At 37.7% G+C, this 25,582-nt stretch overlaps 1 long non-coding RNA gene across 2 annotated transcripts; it reads left to right on the top strand.

Moving 5' to 3' along the window:
• The first annotated feature begins 6,806 nt into the window (after positions 1–6,806).
• LOC148843972 (uncharacterized) lies at positions 6,807–18,070 on the top strand. Of its 2 annotated transcripts, XR_016103663.1 has the most exons (3): positions 6,870–7,424; positions 17,668–17,717; positions 17,894–18,070. It is a non-coding gene; the product is annotated as an uncharacterized LOC148843972 (long non-coding RNA). The 2 variants fall into 2 exon arrangements; XR_016103662.1 differs by lacking the exons at positions 17,668–17,717; positions 17,894–18,070 and adding an exon at positions 7,524–7,797 and having other exon boundaries at positions 6,807–7,424.
• The last annotated feature ends 7,512 nt before the right edge of the window (positions 18,071–25,582 follow it).

Below are 25,582 nucleotides of genomic sequence, written 5' to 3'. Positions count from 1 at the left end.
TTAAAAAATTGTGAGCATCAAAAAAATATCCCTCTGGTTGTTCACTTCATGGCCGATGCTATGGAATCGCCACCCATCGGAATACATTACTAGGAGTGATGGGCCTCCTGGATTTAAATCTCACAAAACTTTCAAAAATAACGACTCCATATCAATCGGCCAGGATAAGGCTAATCTGGGTAAGTGGTGTGTGCAAATTACACATAAATTATGATGTTTATGCATGGTTTTGATGCTGATTTGTGTAAATTCTTACTTTAATTTAGCTTGATTTCAGGAAATTATCAAAGGAGACTAGCTTAGGGGAAAGATAACATAAAACCATGGAAAAGAGGCCAGGTGGAGGCAATTCATCCCAACTAGGAGAAAGGCCCAACCGAGAAGCCTAAGGAGGGCTATTCGGCCCATGAAGCCTAGGCAACAGTCCATGGGGGAGCCCAAGGAGAGAGCCTAGCCGAAGCTCTCCAAGGGAGCCCATTCGGTCCAGCAAGAGGGATACCCATGTACAGCCCAAATGCAGCCCAAAATGCAGCCCGAAGTGCAGCACAAGGAGCCTAAAGGCAGCAAACTTTCTAGAAGAGAAAAAGGGGCTGAAGCGAAAGATATAAAAGTTGAAGAGAAAGAGGGAAAAAGGGTTCAAACTCCTTTGTTTCGAAATCCTTTTTGGGAGAATTGAGAGAGAGGCGTGCAAGAGAGAAGAAAGGGGGAGATTCAAGAAGCTTCATGAGAAGAAGAGGTGCTGAACCCAAATTTGGAGAAGATCAATCTACGTTGTCTCCTTCTTTGATTCTGTGCAAGTGGTAACTGAATTCAGCTAGGGTTTTATGCTATTTTCTCCATTAATTCCTCTCTCTTGCTATAATTGAATTATGTTTCATGTAATTTCAAATCTGTAATTAGTTCTCTAGGGTTGTTTGAAGGGATTAGATTCAATTTTGATGTTTTTTTATTAGGATTTTAATTGTTAGAATAGCTAGCCGAATTGAATTTGTATGCTGGACCGTCCGAATTACTTGATGAAGAATTTAGACAATCTGATTTCTGTTTGGCCAAACTGTTCTTAATTCTTGGAGTTTCTAGAATGCTTGAGAAAGAGTTTAGAAATTCGGATTTGCTAATCAAGAACCGAATTGAATACAAGGTTAGAGATAACTTGTACAATTCGGTTGGTCTTCATTCAATTCTGCAATGATGCCCTAGAACTCTTGATCTTAATGCATGCATGAGGATTAGATTCTTGATAAAGATATGAAAGGATGAGATATCCATCATATGGATGCCCAAATCTTGCGGAATAGAATGGGTGAATTTCAAAAAAATTCTCTCCATCATAATGTTCATTATATAGATATGGCTTTTAATCTATGTTCCATTTTTATTTGTTCATCTCTGAGATTTTCCTTCCATCTCAGTGAGGGAGACAGCGACTTGTCTCTGGAAATGTGGGAAACCACAAGGGTTTATGACACCCCTATCATTTTATGAAACGCTCAGACAAGCCCAACAACAAATAGATAACCCATTTTCTGGTGCGTTTCCTCATTATTGAAGGACTCATCCTCATGCTAATGATGGAATGCCTTTAGAGAGTTCATCATATGAATCTCCCTATCACATGCACTCATATTTGCTGGAGGGAACGGAAAAATTACGCCCTAGTTTGATTTAGGTCAAACCAAAGTGGCTCCCACTGACTTCCATAAAGCCAAATTTCGATGGGCCAAAATTGGCTAGGGTTTTGCATGAATCCTCTTCAGGAGGTATGGGGCTCACCACTGAGGGAGGTCATCCAATGACCAGCAGGGACACCATGGCAATGATGTGCATTTAGCCATGGTGTGCGCAAGAGCCACTATCGAATCAGCATGGGCCAAGCACTTATGGCTCATGAACGTAACACATCACACATCCATACATCATATTCAGGGAAGATTTGATCCAATCAATTAATATCTATAAAACCCATTTTAAATCCCATAATATTAACCATTATTATTATCTAGGTATATGGGCCAAATTAGGGTTGAATAGTTCAACCCATACAGCTTTATCTGCGACATGGGCTTTTAGCAGTTTTAACAATTTAAAACTGGGCCTTTATAGGTTGGGCCGAATTAAACATTCAATTAATTATCAATCCTTAGCCCCATTAGTGGGAGAATTAGGGCTGACATTCAAACTTGATTGGACCCTAGATTCGGTCCAACTAGTTTTGACCAATCTGGTTCAAATGGGTCTAGGGTTTTGATCTTTAATTAAAGATTTAATTCAAGAAATTAATCTAAAATTAAATACTGATAAAAGAAAATCAACAATCAGTCAGATAGTGTTGTTAGCACAAAGCATCCTGCAATACAGAGGTTAGATCATAGTTTGTAGTTTCATAAACTACAAATCGCAGATAGTGATTTTCCCATCTGCGAAATCTCCCTTGCGCGTGATGTTCGATCCAAAATAAAATTAAATAGAAAACCTAATTTCTATTAATATTACATCAGAACGAATGCCTATACATTCAGCTTAAAAATAAAAAAAAATTATTTTACAGACCAAATGTAAAAAAATAATCAAGAAACTACAAAATCACAGGTTCCCTGTGCCAATCAAGATTGCGATCTCCATGTGTACGAACAACCCATAAATCAAGAAAATTATAAAGAAAAATTCTAAATAATAATCAGATTTATAAAATTTAATTTCAGATCAATCGCCCATCAATTGGAAACAAATTTTCTAGAAAAACCTTATATCTGCGCAAATCGGGTAGAACGCCTTCTGCCCATTTGCGTAGGTTCAAATTTGATCAAATTCAGTTCAAGATTTGAACCTGACTCTGATATCACTGAAGGGATGAGATATCCATCGTATGAACACCCAAATCTTGCGGAGTAGAATGGGCGAATTTCAAAAAATTTCTCTCCATCCTATTGGGAATCGTATTCCCTATTTTAGAAAAATCATATTTTTCAAGGATCAATCTTGAACCAAGAACCGAACCAGATACGAACAAAAGTAGTAGGAGAGGGATATACCTGATATGGAGAAATAATTTATCCCAATGGAGGTGTTCACGCCCAAGGAAGGAACCAAAAACTGCTCCCACTGAAAATGGCATAGTGCAGGATGGAGCAGAATCAGCAGCGCTCTTCACAAGAACCAGATCCTTCGCAAGAATTAACTGGATGACACGTGATCACTACTTCCAATTAGCCCTTTCACAAAGGACTGATATCAAGATCCAATCTTGATCACTCCTACTGACAAGAGGAGATCGAACTGGAAGATATGGCGGCGGCAGGAAGGAGGCGGCAAGAGAGATTTAGCGCAGTGATGCTGAATTCTCTCTTCTGTGATTTCAGCTCTGAAGAGGATGTGAATATGAATATCTTCTTTAGGCTGCCGCCCCCTCCTCCTTTTATAAGCTTAAAGGGATCAGCTCCTAATCTCATTAGGTGTTGCTGATCCATATCATATTTGGATAAGAATTCCCTTCAAGTGATAAGGGTAAACCCTTATCTTATCTACATATTAGATTAGCCCCCTCCTAATCTTATTAGGAGGTTTCCAGATCTGAATCACAATCAGATCTGGACTCTTTGAGTGGATAGGGTTAAGGTCCAATCCTATCTACTAATCTAATCTCAGAATTCACCCCTCATTTAACTGATCAAATTAGCCCAGTTCGAAATGGGCTTTAGGTCCAATAAGGTTATGTGCTTACTTAGCCTTCCAAACTGTTGCCCAGTTGGGCTTTCTTGTATGGCGTGGGACCTAAACATTGATCTACACATCAGCCACATGGGTTCAGCCCAGCCTTTGTTACAAGGCCTGGCCGAATACATTGTTATGGATAGTGCACCCCCTGAAACCCATCACACGGGCTTTATGGGCCCAACATTTACCCTAAGAGGTCCCTGGGCCAAGCCACCTTGTAACATCCAGGGACTGTGAGCAGATGCAAGATTAGCCCATCAGGTATTACCCTCAATGGCCTTACACTTAACCTTTCAACCCTTAATGATCAAACACAGCCCGATAAGAGATGACATTTCCCTCGAATTAAAACCTTTTGCAAACGTTTGGAAACCATATTATATATACTTTTATATCTCATATAAAATATATTTTGCAAAACAAATCTCCATGATTGAAATCGGTTGCTAATAGTCTTGGTTTCCATCAGAGATAGTGCATCCCCGATCATTACCTTTGTTTGACAAAGGGGTTGATCCTATCACTGTGATCACCAACTCAGATGAATTCTCAGACTGTCCCAACATACCCATGTTTTGATCACCGCTAAGGATCTCACTGATTGGCATATCAAAGACAGTCCAATCTGACACTTAGTGCAATATCATAATCGAGTCTAGGGGTCAGGTGTAACTTTTCAATTTTTCCCATCAATCTCCAAGGTCCAGGGCAATACTTGAAATCTGGTCCGGTTCAAAGATTCAATTAATCCTACACTGCATGTGCCTTGGGTCTCACCCTAGTGGCTGAGACAGGCCACCCCAACATTTGGTAGCACACCAATGTTAGCCTTGGTAGGATAAATCTCCCCAGACTTATCCAACGGCTGCGAACATTCTAAACTAACACGAGTCTCATAAGTGTCCAGTTTAAGGGTATTACACAGAAACACGCCACAGAAACATGAATCAAATATGTACTTTATTCATTTACAATAAACTCATAATGTACATCATTCTGATTGGAGCTAAGGGCATACAACTGTCTAACAAGATATAGGAATCATCACTCATGCATAGATTGAGAGTGTGCTCGAGAGAGGTTGTCAATAACATTGGGGTTTCCCTGAACCAAGGCTGAATCCCAATCCAATCGAATGACCTAGAGAATTAATTGCTGAACCAAATCTGTTCACATATAGCTTGTCTTCTCAACTGCATGAAAGGTGTTTGATCCAATTTGCTAGAGATAGTTTGTTAGTTAGGAATTCAGTTTTGATTAGGTTAACATTTCCGTTAATCAAATAATAGATGGCTGATATATTACTAGTAGTTGCTTTATAAGTCCTTGTAGGAACGATACTCTATTCATCACTTTATTACTTGAGCGGCTAGTGCACTTGGTAGTGTAGCAAATACGCGTCAGTAAGTTGAGAGAGAGAGAGAGGGAAGGGCCTGAGCAAAAGGATAGGAAACCCCACCCCTTTTCGATCAGAACCCTCACATTTGGACTCAGTTAGCTAGGTGGACATGTTGAGGGAGCATGTTGAATGTTGCTGGGTTGCTGAGAGTTAATTGCCTAAAATAAACTACATCGAACTACACATTCTTGGTTCATTCAGTAATGTAGGGAAGTCATTCAGAATCTAGGAATGCTAAGTTGCTGTTGGCTGGGTTTAAATCCATCGCTGCAACTTATTGCAACAGCAAGAAAAGGAGGTTCAGTTTGTGACAGCGGCGAGAGAGAGAAGTAGAGGGGACTGTTGTTGCCTTCATTCGGGTGTAACAAGGTTGGGAGGAGGTGAACAAATCTTTAATGGGAGAATGGGGGAGAGAAAAGGAATGTGAGGGTGGTAGGGAAGAATGCCGCTGTTGTTAGGAGTTGTAGCGGTGGTTCGGGTGGGATGACAGTGGGGAGAAAAGGGGATGGCAACTGGTGGAACAGAGAAGAAGAAGAAGAAGAAGAAGAAGAAGAAGAAGAAGAAGAAGGGAAAGAGAGGTGGAGAGGGGAGGAGCTCGAAGGTTAGTTGTTATCGCTGGTTCACCACCGTTCTGTCGAAAGGAAGGGGGAGGTCAATAGCTGATCTTCTGATTAGCTTGAATGAGGGATTTAGGTTAGTATTTATAATAGGGCTAGTGCTAGTTTGGTAATTTTGGGGTTTCGAGGGGTATTTTGGTAATTTTGGAAAATGGGTCAAATCGGGCTTAGGTGGGTTAAACTAGGTCCTTTGGTTCATTGGTGGGGATTTTTGGGCCAAAGATGGAAGGTTGAGATGGGTTTCACCGCAGAGTGGGTTCATTGGTGGGGTCAGATTGGGCCAAATGATCCCGTATCGGGAAGATCCAGAAAGGGTTTCATTCGATTAACTTGGGGGTTTGAAACGGAATCTTTGTGTGGTCGAGGGAAAAACAAGGTTTGTTTTGGGTGAAATTTCACAGGGGGTTGTTTGGATGTGTTCGGGATATGATGGTGATGTCTGATTGGTTGAGGGGGGGTTAAGATCGTTAGAATTTAGGTCAACGAGATATTTTAGAACAAAATCTTTATTTGATGGATGGACAAATGGGGGAATCTAGGGTTGAAACTTTATGGGTAGGTGTTTTGATGTGTTTAGAGTTTAATGGTTTGGTTTGATCGGTTCAGGTGTATCAAGATCAAGGGAATCTGAGTTCTGAGTGTTTAGGTTAATGAGAATGATCGAAATAGAATCTTTGCTCGATGAAGGGGTAAACAGAAGAATCTTAAGCTGAAATTTTACAGGTAGGTGTAAGTGAGGTCGACCGGGGTCATTGGATGGGATCGGGCATGTTTGAAGGTGGATCTGAGGTTTTTGGGGTTGAAAGTTGGGCTTTTTGGGTTTTGGAGTGTTTTGTAGAGGTCAGATGGGTCTGATCGGGTGTTTAAGGCAAATTGAAGGTTTAGGCGATGAACCGAGCAAAAATCAGGTGTTAACAATTGCCCCTCTTTGTTGTGAGGTAGGAAACTACGAAACAACAAAGACCAAAAGAAGCACAAAGAGATTTTTGCGAAGTACAGGCTTGGAAGAGTGTCGCTAATCCGAAGATTTTCGAAAGACACATTGTAGCCCATCCCCTTCCTTGCGACAAAGAGCTATGACAACCCCCAATAGGCGATACCCAAATAGCGGCGGCAACCAACCTTTCTCCTGCCTCTCATTTTCTCTCTAATTTCTCTACTCTCTTTTTTTTTTTCCCTCTTCTCCTTCTTCTTCCCCTCTTCACCCCATTTTCTCTTTTCCTCCATTTTGTCATTGCCTCTGCAAATTGCAGGTCCATTTCGTCACTGCCGCTGCAAATTGCGGTGGCGGTAGACCTCCCATTATCTCTTTCTCTCTTGCCCTCTCCCTTGGTTCATCGCATGTCAGTTGTTCATCGCCCACTCAATTTTCTTCACGAATAACAAGGTGTTGCAGTGATAAAACTCCTTTGCTATTCATTTCCAATCCATTCTATCTCTTGATAAAAACCACCGAACCTAACCAATCATCGGATCCTTCTTCGGTATTCTTTGCTAGTCGAGCAGAGTACAATCGTAGCAACTCAGGCATCCCTTCTTGATTCTGAACCCGATCTAGGGCCACCTCTCACTGATCTCTTGACTGCAAGGACCCGACCACCATTGTCGTTCGATAAGTTAGCCCCATACGAAGCAGAGTCAGCCGAATCTCCCTATTGCATTATTGACAAATTTGGAGCCAAAATCCCAACACAGTGAGAATTTTGATTGCTATTTATTTCATGTATTTAATTTTTTGTTGCCTCCATTTTGTTTTCTGGATTTATTTTCTCTTTTGCATTTGATTAATCAAGATTTGGGGGGAGGCGGTCGACGATGAGGCCAATGTGGAGTCGGTTTATTTGTGATCTCCGAAACCTGGATCAGCCATAGTCTCTTGTTCGCTGTTTTCTTTATTTGATTATACACTGATAACACAGATGTCTATTTGATTCTATCCTTTAGGATTCAAGGCTATGTTTATTAATAACATAAATAAATTTCCTCATATGTTGATCGTTATGCTTACCATATTCAAGACTGTAACTAGCATGCCATTAATATTCAGTTATCCTTTGTCTCTTATAGATTAGATTGTTTCTATTTTCTTTTCTGAAACTCTAATTTGAATTTCCTCTTCTCCCAACTATTCCAAAAGGCGGTTGTTCCGTGAGTATGGAAGGGAACATCTTTCGAGCTAATGGAAGTTTGTTATTTTCAGTTTGTTGTTTTCTTTATTATTGCTGCTTTTTTTAATCATCTATTTGCAATTATGCTTATTTTGGAATCACCATGTGGGTCCCATCACCTCCTTTTCATCTATTTGATGGGTGGCGACTCCATTTCCAACCTAAGTGGCAAGTGAACCATTTTTCGATGCTCACAAAAATACTTGTATTTTTGTTTTTCTTTATTTAAATTGGTATATTTTATTTTTATTTTAATGATTTGTTAATTTTAAAGAAAACAAATTGGATTGGATTATATACAAATATCTGATTTCTCAATTGGATTCGAATTCAGGTCCATATTTATCAAATCTGATCGAATCAGATATGCAATTATTGGATCAGATTTGGACATACCTTGATTCAAATCCAATCCATTTGCATCCCTACTTCCAAACATGGCCTTAGATATTATTGTTTATATGGTTATTGTTGCTAATATAAAGAAAACTATGAGTCTTAAGGCTGGGATAATGAAAAGACTTGAGGAGTTGTGATTTGACATTATACATGACCCTACATTTGGAGCAAAAGTACAAGATCTTTGTAATTAGGATAGGGCTTAGATAAGTTTGCTCCAAAACCCAAGTCATTGGCTGTGGTTGGCTGCAATGTAATTTTATTTGCACTAGTACAATGCGTGGGAGTGCAAATGAAAAAAAAAATGCAAATTTTGGTTTAACTTTGTTTGGGATTTTACTTTATTCTACTTTAGGTCTTATTTTATTTATTTTTAATGCAACCAACAAAAGTAAGGTAAATTTTGAAACAAAAATAAGTCAAAACTTGCACCCAAATCATTCGCACTACTATATTTTTTTTTGATAAACGCAGAGGGGGCTACACAAGACGGGGGGTAGCACATCCCTACAGGTCACTAGAACAAATAAAAGCAAGAGGCCAAGGAAGCTTACATAGGTTCAATGAAACACAACATAAAACAGAGGATAAGGATAAGGAGGTAAGATCAACATCACCAGATGGGAGAGGTAGAACCATTAGCAAGGCTAACTGTTTGGGAAGTAGGAGATGGAAAAAATGAAGAAAACACATATGGAGTCCCAGACATATGATCTGAGGCTCCAGAGCCAATGATCTAATGTGAGGGTTTGGAAGCCAAGCAAGCCATACTAGAATGGGCAAGAGTAACTGTGTTCTATTGAGAGGATGTCTGAAGAAATTTCTCATATACCTCACGTGGGACACTCACCATTTCCTTCCCAGAAGCACCAGTAGATGTGGAGGGGGTCTGATTAGTCTGTTAGTTCTCACTAATTGTACCATTGTTACTAGTTACAACATGATTAGTGCAAGTGTTGGGTGGACCATGTAAATCATAACAGAAGTTAACAGTATGTCCCTCTAATCCATAGTATGTGCATTTCTTAGGTCCAATACTTCTTCCTTTACCACAACCTCCCCTAACTCTTGACCTCCATTGCGGCCACTAGTACTGTTAAACATAGGACCTCATCGGTTCCTTAGAAATCCACGACCACCTCTACCCCCTCTATTTTTACGACCTCCCCCTCTTAACACCAAAAATCCAGACTTGTCCGGCTGAAGGGATGAGAGATCCATCATATGGATGGCCGAACCTTGCAGGTAGGTTGGGCAAAATTTCAAAAATTTCTCTCTCTCCCATGTGGGAATCACATTCCCTATTTTAGAAAATGGCATTTTCAAGGATCAATCTTGAACCCTAAACCAGACCAGATCTAAAACTAAAAGGTAGGAGAGGAAAATACCTGATACAGAGTAGTAGTAACTCCCAACGAAGGTGTTCACACCCAAGGAGATCACCAAAGATTGCTCCCATTGTAGATGACACAACGTAGGGTGGAGTAGAATCAACACGATGGTTCTTCAACAAGAACCTGATTCTTCACCAAGAATTTAATGGAGTGCGAGTGAGCACGACTTTAGATCAGTTTTTCTCTAAAAACTGATATCAAGAACCTTTCTTGATCACTCCTACAGGTGGAGATCGATTTGGCTATGGCGGCAACAACATGAGAAAGCAAAGCTGAAGATGGCGTCAGTCCAACTACAACTGTCTTCTGTCTTGTATCAGTAATCTGATGGGGGTAAATTGGGGTTCACCCTCCTCCTCTATTTATACCCTTAAAGAGAGGTTCTCCTAATCCCCTTAGGAGTTTCCTAATCCAAATCTTGTATTTGGATCTGAACTCTCTTTAAGAGATAATGATAATCCCTTATCTTATCTGTAGATAAAGAACAACCCTCCTAATATAATTAGGAGTTTCCTAATCCAAATCTCTATTTGGTTCTGGACTCTCTGAGTGGATAGGGACAATCCCTTATGCTATCTGCTTATCTAAATCCTAGAACCGCCCCTCTTTAATTAATCATATTAAACTAGTTTGAATTGGGATTTAGGCCCATTAAGTCCATGGGTTCAGCCCAGTCTCTGTTATAAGGCTTGGCCGAATTCACTATAGGTGATAGTGAACCCCTGAGCCCATCACCACAGGCTCTTAATGGGCCCAACATTTACACAAAATGGTCCCTGGGTCAAGCCACTTTATAAAAACCCAAGGACTGTGGGCAGATGCAAGATTAGCCCATCAGTTATTACCTTCAATGGTCTTACACTAAACCTCTCAGCCCATAATGATCAAACACTGCCCGACAAGAGAGGACCTCTCCCTTGGCTGCAAGGAGCAGTGCTGTACTCTCTACTCACATGGATCCCGAGAATTAAAACCTTTTGCAAACATTTTGAAAACAAAATATAATATATATATATATATATATATATATATATATATATTTTGTAAAACAAATTTCAATGATTGAAATCGAATGCTTGCAGCTTTGGTTTCCATTAGAGAGAGTGCATCCCCGATCATTCACTTTGTTCGACAAAGGGGTTGATCCTGTCACTATGATCACCCACTTAGATGAATTCTTGGACTGTCCCAACATACCCAGGTTTTGACCCCCTCTAAGGATCTCACTAATTGGCATATCAAAGACAGCCCAATCCGACACCTAGTGAAGTATCATAATTGAGTTTAGGGGTCAAGTGTAAGATTCCAATTTCGCACATCTACCTCCAAGGTCTTGGGCTATACTGGAATTCTGGACCGGTTCAGGGTTTCAAGAAAACCCACACTACATGTACCTCAAGTCTCACCCTGGTAGCTGAGACAAGCTACCCCAACCAACTTCGCTGCACATCAGTGTCAGCCTTGGCAGGATAAATCTCCCCAGATCTATCCAATGGTTGTGATGATTCTAAACTAACATGAGTCTCATATGTGTCTAGTTTAAGAGTATTACGTAGAAACACACCACAATAAATTGAATCAAATGTGTACTTTATTCATTTACATTAAATGTCATAATGTACATCATTCTGATTGGAGCTAAGAGCATACACTGTTTAATAGCTCCCACTTGTACTTAGGTCCAATCGGGTACAAGTCGAAGTCTCAGACTTTCCACATGTTTCTCAAACACTTTCTGTGTCAGTGGCTTAGTCAATGGGTCTGCCACATTCTTCACTGATGCTACCTTTTAACATCAATCTCCCATAGATCCAGTGTTGTCACATAGTAGTGGAATGGGTGATGCGCTGAATTCCAAATTCCAGAATGAACACCTTCATTCATAAGGTAGACTCACTTACGACAATGTTTTCATCTTGGGTTGTGGACTGTTATTCTTTCTACTCAGGACCCCTGTTTGCTGCTTTTCCAACTAACAACACATGATCTTATCATGAAGTTATAACCAGAAGTAGACATTCTACCTTCTAGATCTAATTGGTAGTCAGCACCAGTATACCCCTAGATCTATAGTGAATTACCATCAAATACCAGACAAAACTCTTTTGTACTTCGAAGGTATTTGAGTATGTTTTCCACAGCAATCCAATGCTCCTACCCTAGGTTGGCTGGAAATCTACTTATCACACTCACTTCCTGAGTGATGTTAGGACGAGTGCATGGCATACATGATACTCCCTATGGCTGAGGCATAGGGAATGTCCTTCATGCTTTCAATCTCCTCGGGTGTCTTGGGAGACATACCCTTGGAGAGAGTGACTCTATGCCTAAAAGGAACATTTCCTTTCTTGGAGTTCTCCATGCTGTATCTCTTGACTATTTTGTCAATGTAAGCAGATTGGGATAATTCTATTATCCTCTTCGATCTATCTCTATAGAGTCGAAGACCCAGTATATAGAAGGCTTCTCCAAGATCTTACATGGAGAATTAATGCGAAAGCCACATTTTCACCGTAGTTAACATTCCTACATCATTCCCAATGAGTAGAATGTTATCTACATACAGAACCAAGAACGTAACCTTGTCTCTACTGGATTTCCTGTAAACAAAAGGCTCATTCGGTTTTTGCTCAAAGTCAATCTTTTTGACGGTAGAATCAAACCGGATGTTCCAACTCCAAGAAGCTTGCTTAAGGCCATATATGGATCTATTTAATTTACATACCATGTGTTCCTAACCTGTAGCTATAAAATCTTACAGTTGTTGCATGTAGATATCTTCACTAAGATCTCCATTCAAGAATGCCATTTTGACATCAATTTGCCAAATCTCGTAATCATGGTATGCTGTTACAACTAACAGGATCCTAATGGATTTAAGCATGGCCACTAGCAAAAAGGTTTCCTCATAATCGATTCCCTCTTTCTGAGTGTACCCTTTCACCACAAGATGAGCCTTGTAGGTCTCAACCTTATCATCGGGGCCCTTCTTTCTCTTATAGATCAATTTTCAACCAATTGCTTTTACCATAGGGGGCGGATCTACTAGAGTTCAGACTTCATTGGTCTCCATTGAGTTCATCTCAGCTCTTTTGGTATATACCCACTTTAAGGAATCTATATCCAACATAGCTTCCGTATAAGTCACCGGATCCTCCTCATTGGTTGTAGTTTCCACTAAGTAACTATCCTGGTCATAGCTGAAACGAATTGGAGGCCTGAAAACCCGGGTAGATCTTCTTGGTTGGTCATTACCTGGAGCTTGTGGGACACCTCCCACTACCCCTGAGCTCTCCTCATTAAGAACAACTTCCTGGTGATGATTGTTCAGGATGTAATCGTCTTCCAAGAAATGGTCATTTCGACTATAGAACACCTTCTGTTCTCCTAGGTCATAGAATAGGTAACCCAGAGAGCCTTTGAGGTAGCCTACGAATAGGCAACGACTGGTCTTGGATTCCAATTTGTCCACACTCATTCTTTTAACATGTGCCAGACAACCCCAAATCTTCAAGTGTCTTATACTTGGTTTGTTTCCAGTCCAAAGCTCATATGGAGTCTTTGGAACTGATTTGGATGGAATCCGGTTCAGCACGTATATTGCAATCTCTAATGCATAACCTCAAAAGGATGTGGGCAACTCTGAGTGTATGAGAAGTGGTCGAAACGTATCCAATAAAGTCCGATTCCTTCTCTCTGACACACTACTTAGTTGTGGTGTAGCAGGATGAGCTAGTTGTGATACTATCCCTTTGACCTTCAAGTAGTCCCTGAATTCGTCAGAGAGATACTCGACACCTCGATCCGATGTAAGGGTCTTAATTTCTCTCCCAAACTGCTTTTCGACCTCTTGTCTGAACTCTCTGAACTTTTCAAAGGATTCTGACTTGTGTCTCATTAGGTACACGTAACTATACCAAGAGTAATTATCGATGAATGTTATGAAATAAACGTGCTGGTTACGTGTCCTAACACTCATGGGACCACATACATCAGTATGTATAAAGTCAAGCGTGTCTGTACATCTTTCAAGCTTACCGTTAAATGGCCATTTCGTCATCTTACCCTAAAGGAAAGTTTCATAGGTTGGAAGATTTCTACAGTTAGAAAATCTAAAGGATCATCCTTTACCAACCTTATGATACGATCTATATTAATATGACCAAGTCGGTAATGCCTGTGGGATTAACTGTATCACGGGTTCTTTTCTTGGTGATGTCATCCGACGTAGTTTCGGTTATGTTAGTTTCCAAAGAAGGACGAAGAACATAGAGACCATTCTCAAGTTCTCCGTATGCGAGGAATTTGTTATTTCTTTTGATAGTTTTGATTTTACTAAAAAGAATAGAATATCCATCTGCACGCAGTTTTGAAACAGAAATCAAAATTCTTCTCAAATTCTATATATAAAGACAATCTTTTAATACAATAGTTCATTCTTTGAAAATTAACTCTACAATTCCTATAGCTGTAGCTGCAACACTTGTAGAAGTCTCCAAGTAAAGAGTTACTTCTTCGTCACTTTGTCTTTTGCTTATCCTAAACCCCTGCAGTGAGTTACACGCATGAGTCGAAGCCCTAGAGTCAATACACCAGGAAGCAGAAGTTACCAACAAATTGGTTTCTATGATACATGATTTGAAATTATGTTGTTTCTTGGATTCTAGGTACTGAGGACAGTTCCTCTTCTAGTGGTCGGCTTGTCTGCAGAAGTGACAAGCATCTGATGTTGTCTTTCTTCTACTTCTTAGTAGCTTTCTTTTGAGGCTTTCTCTTTGCCTTCCTCTTCTTCTTTCCCGATTTTTTGGCTTCAACAAGCATAGCAGTGGGCTCATCCTTATTTATTAGTTCTTCAGCCCTCTGCAACATATTGCTGAGTTCTTGAATGCTAACATTTTGCTTATTCATGTTACAGTTCATGATGAACTGATTGAAGGAAGGAGTTAAAGAATTTAGGATGGTGTCCACCTTTCGTGACATGGTCAAGCCCAGATTCAAAAGCCTCAAGTTCATTAATATAACCCATCATCTTGAGACAAAGGTTATGAACCTGTTGGTTCTTGGATGGTCGAACATTGTAGGTAGGTTGGGCAAAATTTCAAAAATTTCTCTCTCCCATGTGAGAATCACATTCCCTATTTTAGAAAATTGCATTTTTAAGGATCAATCTTGAAACCCAAACCAGACCAGATCTGAAACCAAATGGTAGGAGAGGGAAATACCTGATACAGAGTAGTAGTAACTCCCAATGAAGGTGTTCATGCCCAAGGAGATCACCAATGACTGCTACCACTGAAGATGACACAGCGTATGGTGGAGCAGAATCAACATGGTGGTTCTTTAGAAAGAACCTGATTCTTCACCAAGAATCTAATGGAGGGCAAGTGAGCACAACTTCATATCAGATTTTCTCCAAAAACTAATATCAAGAGCCTTTCTTGATCGCTCATACATGTGGAGATCGAACTGGCTATGGTGGCAGCAACAGGAGAAAGCAAGAGTAGAAGATGGCGTCAGTCCAACTGCAACTTGCAAGGACTGATAGAATTCACTGTAGGTGAAAGTGAACCATTGAGCCCATCACCATGGGCTCTTAATGGGCCCAACATTTACATTAAATGGTCATTGGGTCAAGCAACCTTATAAAAACCCAAGGACTGTGGGCAGATGCAAGATTATCTCATCAAGTATTACCCTCAATGGTCTTACACTTAACCTCTCAGTCCATAATGATCAAACATTGCCCGACAAGAGAGGACCTCTCCCTTGGCTTCAAGGAACATTGCTACACTCTCTACTCACATGGATCCTGGGAATTAAAACTTTTTGCATATATATATATATATGTATATCTTTATATAAATATATTTTGCAAAACAAATTTCAACTATTGAAATCGGCTGCTGACAGCTTTGGTTTCCATCAGAGAGAGTGCATCCCCGATCATTCACTTTGTCCGACAAAGGGGCTGATCCTGTCACTATAATCACCTACTCAGATGAATTCTTGGACTGTCCCAACATACCCAGGTTTTGACCCCTCTAAGGATCTCACTGATTGGCATATCAAAGACAGGCCAATCCGACACCTAGTGCGGTATCATAATCGAGTCTAGGGGTCAGGTGTAACTTTCCAGTTTTTCCCACCTACCTCCAAGGTCTAGGGCAATACTGGAATTCTGGTCTGGTTCAGGGTTTCAAGAAAACTCACACTGCATGTACTTCAGGTCTCACCCTGGAAGCTGAGACAAGCCACTCCAACCAACTTGGTGGCACATCAGTGTCAATCTTGTCGGGATAAATTTCCCTAAATCTTTTCAATGGCTGTGAAGATTCTAAACTAACACGAGTCTCATATGTGTCCAGTTTAAGAGTATTACATAGAAACACACCACAATAATATGAATCAAATATGTACTTTATTCATTTACATTAAATGTAATAATGTACACCATTCTGATTGGAGCTAAGGGCATACACTGTCTAACAGTTCGAGAGATAGGAAGTTTTTGTAGGATCAAAATAAATCCTCCAAAGATGGGAAAACACTTCCTCAAGAGAGGGGAGAGATGACCCATCGAATATTTGTGCTTGAATAGGTTCATATTCAGGCTTTAAACCACTAGAAACCTTGTCACATCAAGTTGCTCTCACTGTTGCTATTGAACTTGAACATTCAAAGTTAGAGGGTGATGCACATTAAGCTCATTATGGAGGACTCTCATGCTTTCATTTCTTCCAAGCTTTGGTTACCATTCTTCAGGTTAAAGTATTCTTAGTAAAGTTGATACACTCAAGTTGTATTATTTTGGCCGGAATAAGTTTCTTAGAATGGTCCCAGATTTCCTTAATTGTATCATGGAACATAAAATTCACACTAATTTGAGGTTCTATGCTATTCCCCAACCAGGTCATAATCTATGCATCCTCCTAAACCCTAGAGAATCAGAAGAGGGTTTCTCCTCTCTCACATGTTTCACCTTTTTCTTGGCTCTTAAAATCACTTCTACAGATTTATCCCATGGCACATAGTTCTCACCATTTAATTTGATAGAGGTCATTTAAAAATGTAAGTAATAAGGAGAAATCACAACACCTGTTTTATTATGCCAATCAGTGAGATCCTTAGAAGGGGTCAAAACCTGAGTATGTTAGAATAGTCCAAGAATTCATCTGAGTGGGTGATCATAGTGACAGGATCAACCCCTTTGTCGGACAAAGTGAATGATCGGGGATGCACTTTCTCTAATGGAAACCAAAGCACGTCTTTGTGAGAGGTTCTTGACAAGATGCGCAAACCCAATGCAATTTGATCCCCATTTGCTTTAATGGTGTTGATGATAATAGTAAATGGTTGATTGGAAAATACCCATCAAATGAGTCAGTTTATGAAGGTGGTAATCTCACCTAGAGTCAAATTGATGATGCATTATGGGAAATTAAAGTCATTAAGATGTCAAATAAGCCAAGGAGAAGCAGACATACAATTTATGCACGTGAAAGTATAAGTAGGTGTGCAAGTAGAAGTAGAGGTAGAGGCGGTCATGGGAGAAGTGATGGTAGGGTACAAGACGAAGTAAAAAGTTTTGTACAAAAATAAGAAGAGGAAAATTCGATGTGTGATAGAAATATTATTGAAGATAATGAAGATGAAAATGAAGACGTAGAACTTAATGTGGAAGATGATGATAACAATGATGGCGATAAAGATGTTGATTGTGCTACTGACAATTTTGGTGGATTTAGTACAAGTGTTGTGAGTTTTTATTTCTTAGATACTCAAATTAATTAGACATTTTTCTTTATTGATTATACATGATACTCTAAATTTCATTTTTTGTTATCCTTTTGTGGAGAATTAGAGATGATTTCTACTTTTTTTTAGTTTTTTTTTTTATTTTATATTTGTTTGGCATTTTGATTCTTTGATTTGATTACTAACTAGATGATTTGGTATTGTCATTTTTTTTGTTATAGCTTTATCCATTGGTTGATTTGGTTCCTACATAGTGCCTATTAATTCCTAGGTATAAACTTTCAATCAAAGTATTAAGTATGTGTTTGATTCCTTTAGGGTTGATTGGTTGAAATTCAATTATTATTGGATAATTTGGATTTTTATTCCTTGTTCATTTTTTTTTTGTAAATTTGCAGTGCTTTTCTTCTATTTGTTTAATTTATTATTATTTTTGTTTTGTTAAAGGCAAAGTTGTGTGAGAAAAAGGGTAGCACTCAAAGGAGTACATTACTCATTATTTACCTCAAAGGTATGAATTTGTGAACTTAAAATACTTTTAATATCTATAGGTCATTTTTTAATGTAGATAGTCTTGATTCCTTTTATTGAAAATAATATATTTAAATGATGAACATGGATACATGATTGATAGTTTCTTACAAAACCAATAAAAAGTATAAAAAACGTAGGAGAAGTAAAAACTTAATAAAACTAATATTTTCAAATTCCATTGCCTAGGCGTTTCCTAGGTGCCTAAGTGCTTGACTGCCCTATGGTCGCACAGCCTTGTGGTTGCCTTGAAAACTATGATATATCAATCTCACTACCTCCAACTTGTGTGTCAAACCAGTCTAAACTCTCATGGCTGTTGCTAAAGTGATCATTTTTAGATGGTATACAGTCTATTGCAACACTGTAGGAGCTCTATAATTTTTTTTCCCTATAACATAACATGATTTATCATCTCCGATCAACAAAATGGTTAACCAATCAGACAGAAATCTTTTCATGTGAAAAGAGAGTCTTCGCACTCAGTCCAATAAAATCATATATGCATTATGAGAGTGAAAAACATATATTTTTTTTTTGGATTTTGAGAGGGGGGAAGTTGGTCAATGGAATTTAGTTAACATTGAACAAGATAACCATGTTCTTTTTTCAGATTTATGTGGAGTCCATGGAAAATTTATTTTCCTTGGGTATCACTTACGTGGATAAGTAATTTCCATCGCATAAGTAATTTCCCACTTGGGGAAAAATTGCTAATACTTGGATAGGACAAATTTGCCCCTTTTAATGATGGTTTTTTATGGCTAAAATGGTCATTATCTTATTTACTAAGAAAATAAAAGAACATGGGTATATGCACTTACCCCATTAAATAACTTGCCAAAATGTAAAAGGGGCCTAAATGTAGAATAAACTCAGCCTAAAAGAGTATAAATACAAATATGTATAGTGTAGTTACATACAAAAAATACAAGATTTTGTAGTCTACATGTTTATATTTGTACTCCTTCTAAACTGAGCCCTAACATAACTACACCAATTGATATGATATAAATATTCAATTCCAGGCTCACTCAAAAGTTACTGTAATGGGAAAACATTTTCTCATCTCATTTTTGAATCTTCCTGACACAAGTGTAAGTAGATTATGTCTTTTCCCATTTTCCAGGTTTCTTTGCTGCCAATAATTTTGGGATAAGTAGACTGCACTCCACCTAGAAATCTGAAATTACAACCCTCTCCTATTTTATAAGTAGACCCCTATAAAATGCATCTGCTTATAGATTTGACATCGATCTACATCCACGGTCAGAATTCATCCTACCTATATAGTGGAACTAAGATTTTTAGGAATGAACTGAACAGTAAAAACCCGCCAATTTTTTACCAAGTTATTTTAGTAAAAGATTATGCCACATATCTTTCCAACCCAACATTTCAACCATCATTTAAATGAATTATTGGGGTGAAAGTACCGACTATGGGGGAAGGGATCCTATCTTTGTACTAAGTTGTCCCTTTGTGCATGGCTTATATAGCTGCCTTCTTTTAGCTCTGTAGCTATCACCAAACTGACATAAGATTTGATATGATACTCAGAAAATGTTAATTCAACCATCATCATCTGTGGGCATGATTAGCTTCATGGTTTTATTACCATTAAGAAATCCTTATCAAAAGTTTAAAATTATGATTGAGGTCTCTGAAGAGGGGTTTTTATTCTCTAATATGCCCGTTACACAAAAGCTAGGCCCACCTTATACCTTATCCTGAAATTTAATTAATTAGAATCAAAGTAAAGCAACGAGGATTAAACCCTAAAACTACAGAGTTTGATATTATATTTAGGCACAACCTAAAACCTGATTAAGCTGTTGGGAGAGATCCTATGTTTTATTTCTTTAATAATTGTATTTAGGCCCTGTTCGTTTTTTAAGGAAGTTATTTATCAAGGTAAATGCACTTATCTAGGTAAGTGTATTTATGCATGTTCTTTTATTTCTCAGGTAAATAAGATGATGATCATTTTAGCCATAAAAACCATTATTAAAAGAAGAAATTTTGTCCTACCCAAATGTTGACAACTTCCCCCTAAGGCCCCATTCACTTTTAGGTAAATTACTTACTCAGGTAAATGCACTTACCCGGGTAAGTTTCTTGGGAAAGACTTACCCAGGTAAGTGTCCATGTTCTTTTATTTCCCATGTAAATAAGGCAATGACCATTTTATCCATAAAAATTTGTTATTAAAAGGGGCATTTTTGTCCCATTCAAGTGTTGGCAAGTTACCCCCTAGGTGGGAAAATTATTTACCCACCTAGGAGATGGGTATCACTTACCTCCCCTTAAGGCCCCATTCACTTTTAGGTAAATTACTTAATCAGATAAATGCACTTACTCGGGTAAGTGTTTCTTGGGGAAGATTTACTCGGGCAAGTGCCCGTGTTCTTGTATTTCCCATGTAAATAAGGCAATGGCCATTTTATCCATAAAAATCTATTATTAAAAGAGGCATTTTTGTCCCATTCAAGTGTTGGCAAGTTACCCCCAGGTGGGAAAATTATTTACCCATCTAGGAGTACCCAAGAAAATAAGATTTCCCTAGTCCCCACATAAATATGCAAAAAGAACATGAGTTTCTTATTCCCCCCTCTCAAAATCCAAAAAAAGAAAGCCCCCTAAGTGGAAAAGTTATTTACCCACATAAGAAATGGAGAAACTAAATTTTTCATGGACTCCACATAAATCTGGATAAAGAACATGTGTATCTTGGTCAATGAAATCTAAAATTCCATTGCCCAACTTCCCCCTCTCAAAATGCATAAAAACAAATAGGCTCTTAAGGGTAAAATATAAAAACCTCCACTAAAGTTTTGAGCAATCATAAAAATCTCCCTTGATGTTTGTACTTTCATAAATCCCCTATAATTACCTCCCTTCCATCTTTGTTCCATTAATGAAGACTCAAAAGTTATGAAATTATTCTTACATCTTTCAATATAATTCAAAATATAAAATTTGTCTTTTTAAATTTCACTAGACCTAATGTTTATATATACTTTATATAAAATTCCATCTAAATTGATAGATGTAAGAGTAAAATGCACTTTAAAAAAATTAATGCCCCAACAATTTCCATATATGAAAATAAGAAAAAGAAAGTAACCGCAGTAGAGGATTTTATATTTTACCCTACTTTTATCAAACCACAGTGTTATGTTATTGTGATTTCAGTTACCCTAACTCTAATATTTCAAAAAAAAAAAATTATAAATATTTTGATATTTGTGACTAAATCCGGCCATGCATCTGGACTCATCTGTCCTTATCGCCAAGCTTTAGGCTCAAGTAGGGTTTTCAACAACCCTCTGTGTCAGCTGACCGTATATTTTGTTTGTGGATAATGCCAATGGATCCGGCAATATTTCCCAATTCATTTACACTCCATCTGCATCACTTCCAAACACAGCCTAAAAGAAAGATTTTACACAAAATGAGTCTGATACAGGCGGAATCCAACTTGGAAGCTGATAAAAAAAATTGTATTTATACTCCATCCAAACTATCAAGTTGGACAGTCCATTTTAACTTAAAAAAATAATAAAAAGGCCAAAACTCGTCTGGATCGATTATTTGACAGGTTCAACTGCCCGAATCAGCGGAATCACCGACCAAATTAATGATTTTTGGTAAGAAAAGTGGTTTTAATTAGGATGAACTGAAAAAAGTTAACTGACCGTTCTCGAGTCAATCGGTCCGACTATCCGGTCTGATCCGGTTTTCAAAACCATGATTAGTTGTAATCCTTGACCCTAACTCCTAATTAAATTCCATCGGCTAGACCATTCAGCTAGGTCGTGGGTTTTAATGGTTTAACGACCATAGATTAAATCATTCAGCTGGTGAAACTGACAAAGAACTGAGACTCAAAAAGCAGACTGTACCCCTAGTTCAATCGTCCCGTCCAATTCAAGTCTGATAACATTAATTCCAACACGAATAGCAAGCCAACAGGTGGGGTTCAGTTTGTAGGTGTTGGTTAACAGTCACTTCTCTTTAACAATAATTCATTACATCACATGAACCAATTTTGGACAATCCAACGTGGCTAATTTTTTAGCAACCAAACATCCACATGATGTGGCTAATTTTTGAGCAACCAAACATCCACATGACGTGGCTAAAGGAGCGAGGATTCAGTGGACCCTTAGGTTCACGGGGCGCATGAACTCTCCGAAGCGTGCACGTCGACTCCTTTGAACCAATCTAACATAACAGGCGTTAGCCGTTATCTTCCATCCGTCCAGTTGAATCGGACACTAAAAGACAAAAAATGAATCTCGTTTTAAGATTTAGAATTTCATTCGAACTTCCCTCCATCCGCTTTCGCCTTTCGCCGGAAAACCTTCAGTACAGTTTTCAGCGGACTGGTGCACTCCACCGGTTGCCGAACCGAAGCACTCCATCGCCAGCCGGAAAACCTTCAAAATATTCACTCCATCGGCAGTCAGAAAATCTCTCATCCAAGGACCGGCGCACTCCATCGGCAACCGGAAAACCTTCAAAATATTCACTGCATCGGCAGCCAGACCGGCGCACATCGAGAAAGGCGAAAGGCGAAACCACTCATTGCAGCCGGAAAACCTTCAGTACGATTTCGACGATTCCACGCTGCTCAGCTCACGGCTTCGTAACTAGAGAAAAGGGAATTCACTAGCAGCCAAAATGCTGGCCCTTCAGCTACAACTTCTTTCGAGAGGCGGCGTTGGAATGGCGATATCACCGTTGTCTATTCCCGACACTAGCTCTTAGGGTGGCAAGTCAGGGCTTTGCCCACTTCCTCTAAGCCTGGCCAGCATTGATTCCTCGGATTCTCGGCTCCTTGTCGTTTTCTTAATTTTTCTTTGAATTCGTAGAATGAAGAAGCTTCAGTTCAAGGGTTGTACAACGGATTCGCCGGATCTCTGTCTCGCACTACTCAGACAGCAAACCAGCAATGTGAGACAGAGATTAATTCAGTGCACCGGCGACGACGGGGATCAACCAGGCAGCACCAGCGGCGGGGGAAGCAGAAGGAGTTGGTGTCGCTCTCTAGAGGTAGCAGAGGGTGAGGGCCGGGAGAGGGTAGGAGGAGTGATGTTGTTTGCATAGAAAAATGGCCGGTGGTCGGAGAATGGGAGGGAGGAGTTTTTTTCATTTTTTGTCTTTTAGCGTCCGGTTCAACCGGATGTATAGAAATTAATGTTAAACGGTCGTATGTGAAGGTTGGTTCAAAAGAGTCTACGTGCACACCTCCTGTTAGAGGGTTCACGCTCCCTGTGAACCTAAGGGTCCAATCTAATGAATCCGGAGCTAAAGCAACTTATTTTCAAAATATTTTAGGTAGGTGCTTCTTTTGAAAAAAATCCAAGTTTTTCAAGCTTGAATATATAATATCATAGAAGAGTTCCCACTCCACCCTCCTTTGCAGGGTTCTCTTTTCTCTCCCTCTCTCCTTCAATCGGTGGTAACCAACAACCATCACCCGCGATCGGGGGTCTATTGATTCTTTTTATTTTTTTTTTATGAAAAAATTAACCTTAATTAGTTTTTATTTTTTATTTTTAATTTGGATGACAGCCATCACAGGTCAATTTATTTTCCTTCCCCTTTTTGTTATGTCTATATATTTAAAGGTTCTTGCAGGTTTTTCCATGAAATAGTCACTAATGGCTGCCATCCAAACCGGTTAGGGTTAGTTTTCTCATAGAAGAGATGCAAAGAGGAAGAAAAAAAACTTGAAAAGAATCAATACCTGAGGTTGACCTTCAGTCACCGGTGATGGTTGTTAGTTGCATGGTATCCGATGAAATAGTCGTTGATGCTTGCCATCCAAACCGGTTAGGGTTAGTTTTTCCATGGAAGAAACGCAAAGAGAATCAACACCTGAGGTTGGCCCTTGGTCATCGGTTATGGTTGTTGGTTACTGCTAGTTGGAAGGAGAAAGAGATGGCATTCTTTTCCTGGCTTGCTTCAAATATATATACTAAAGTAATGATTTCAAGTCAAAGCTCCCTATAGTCAGACATGTGTCTAATTTACATTCAGACACTTGTCATTTCAAAGATTTATACAAAATAGATACGTGTCAAATACTGATTAGTGGTAGTTCAATAACAGAGCCCATTAAACATGTGTCAAATTTTAATTAGTGGTAATTCAAGAAAAGAGCCCACTAACATGGAGAGTGGAGCCTACCACCATGCAGAGTTGTGAGAAGTGGGAAACTCCCACTTCTAATCATTTCCTAAAAAAAAAAGAAACTATGTTATTAATTAACGTTAACTACTAAACTAATTAATTAATTCCAATTATTAACTATTAATTAATTAATTACAACTATTAATTACTAATAATAATAATTTTTAATTACTAATTAATTACTATTAACTACCTCTAATTAATTAATTCCAACTATTATTTACTAATAATAATTTATTACTGAAAATTATATCTTATAATAATTATTGATAATTTATTACTCACAATATTGCTCATTATTAAGTTGAAATGGTGATTAAGTAATGATAATTAATAAATATTTTCGTAATGGTAATTAATAATTCGAAAATAATCATTTTATATTTATATTAATTCATATTAATTATTTTGAAAAAAAATTAATGCTAATTATTTATATTATAATTATCATCAGAAATTATAATTCATAGATTTATATGAAATAATTAATTATATTACTATAAGTAATTATAATTAATAATATTATATTAGTTAATACAATTACATTATTATTATTATTATTATTATTATTACAAGTATTTATAATTAATACTATTATTATAATTAATTCTATTATTATTCTCTAATAAATACTTCATTTAGTGAAAACTAAATTATAAAAGTTTCTATTATTAAATAATGTTAAACTTAAAGAATTATAAAAAAAATATTATTTTATGAATTAACTAAAAATTGTATTTATAACAAATTAATTACTTAATAAAAATAAAAATATAATAATAGTAATAGTAATAGTAATAATAATTTAATATTACTGATTTCAAAATAAATACACACATAATAAGAATATATTATTAGTTAATAATAATAATAATATGCTTATTATTATTACTGATTTCAAAATTATTATTATAATATTAATCTATTAATAATACTAACTATTATTAAAAAATGTTAATAGCGAAATTTAATTACTTAAAATTATTTTCTGAAATTACCCATTTTAATTCAGATAGATAACTAATTAATAATTTTAATTTCTTATAATTATTATTTACTGAATAATTTTAAATACTCTTTGGTTAATGACCTTATTTTTGAATAATTGTTTTTTTTTATGTCCAATATATTTTTTTGCAAAAATCCAAATAATTTTTCATTTGCAATGCTAACCATTTTATTTTTCCCTTATTCAGTTTTTCAAAAGATGAAAAAATAAATTAATGATATTTACCTATTTTTATCAAATTATGTATTTATAAAGTTGTTGTCATTGATGATGACCATGATGATGAGTCAACTTTTTGAAAGAGATGAGTACTAATAATAATTAATGACTTCTAATTAATTAATTTCAGGTATTAATTACTAACAATAATAACTCACTAATAATAATTAATTACT

This window comes from Nelumbo lutea, chromosome 8 (assembly GCF_056320005.1).
Source record: "Nelumbo lutea isolate HS-2025 chromosome 8, American lotus-T2T, whole genome shotgun sequence".
In the NCBI taxonomy this organism is placed as follows: domain Eukaryota; kingdom Viridiplantae; phylum Streptophyta; class Magnoliopsida; order Proteales; family Nelumbonaceae; genus Nelumbo; species Nelumbo lutea.
This window is presented reverse-complemented; position numbering and strand designations above follow the sequence as displayed.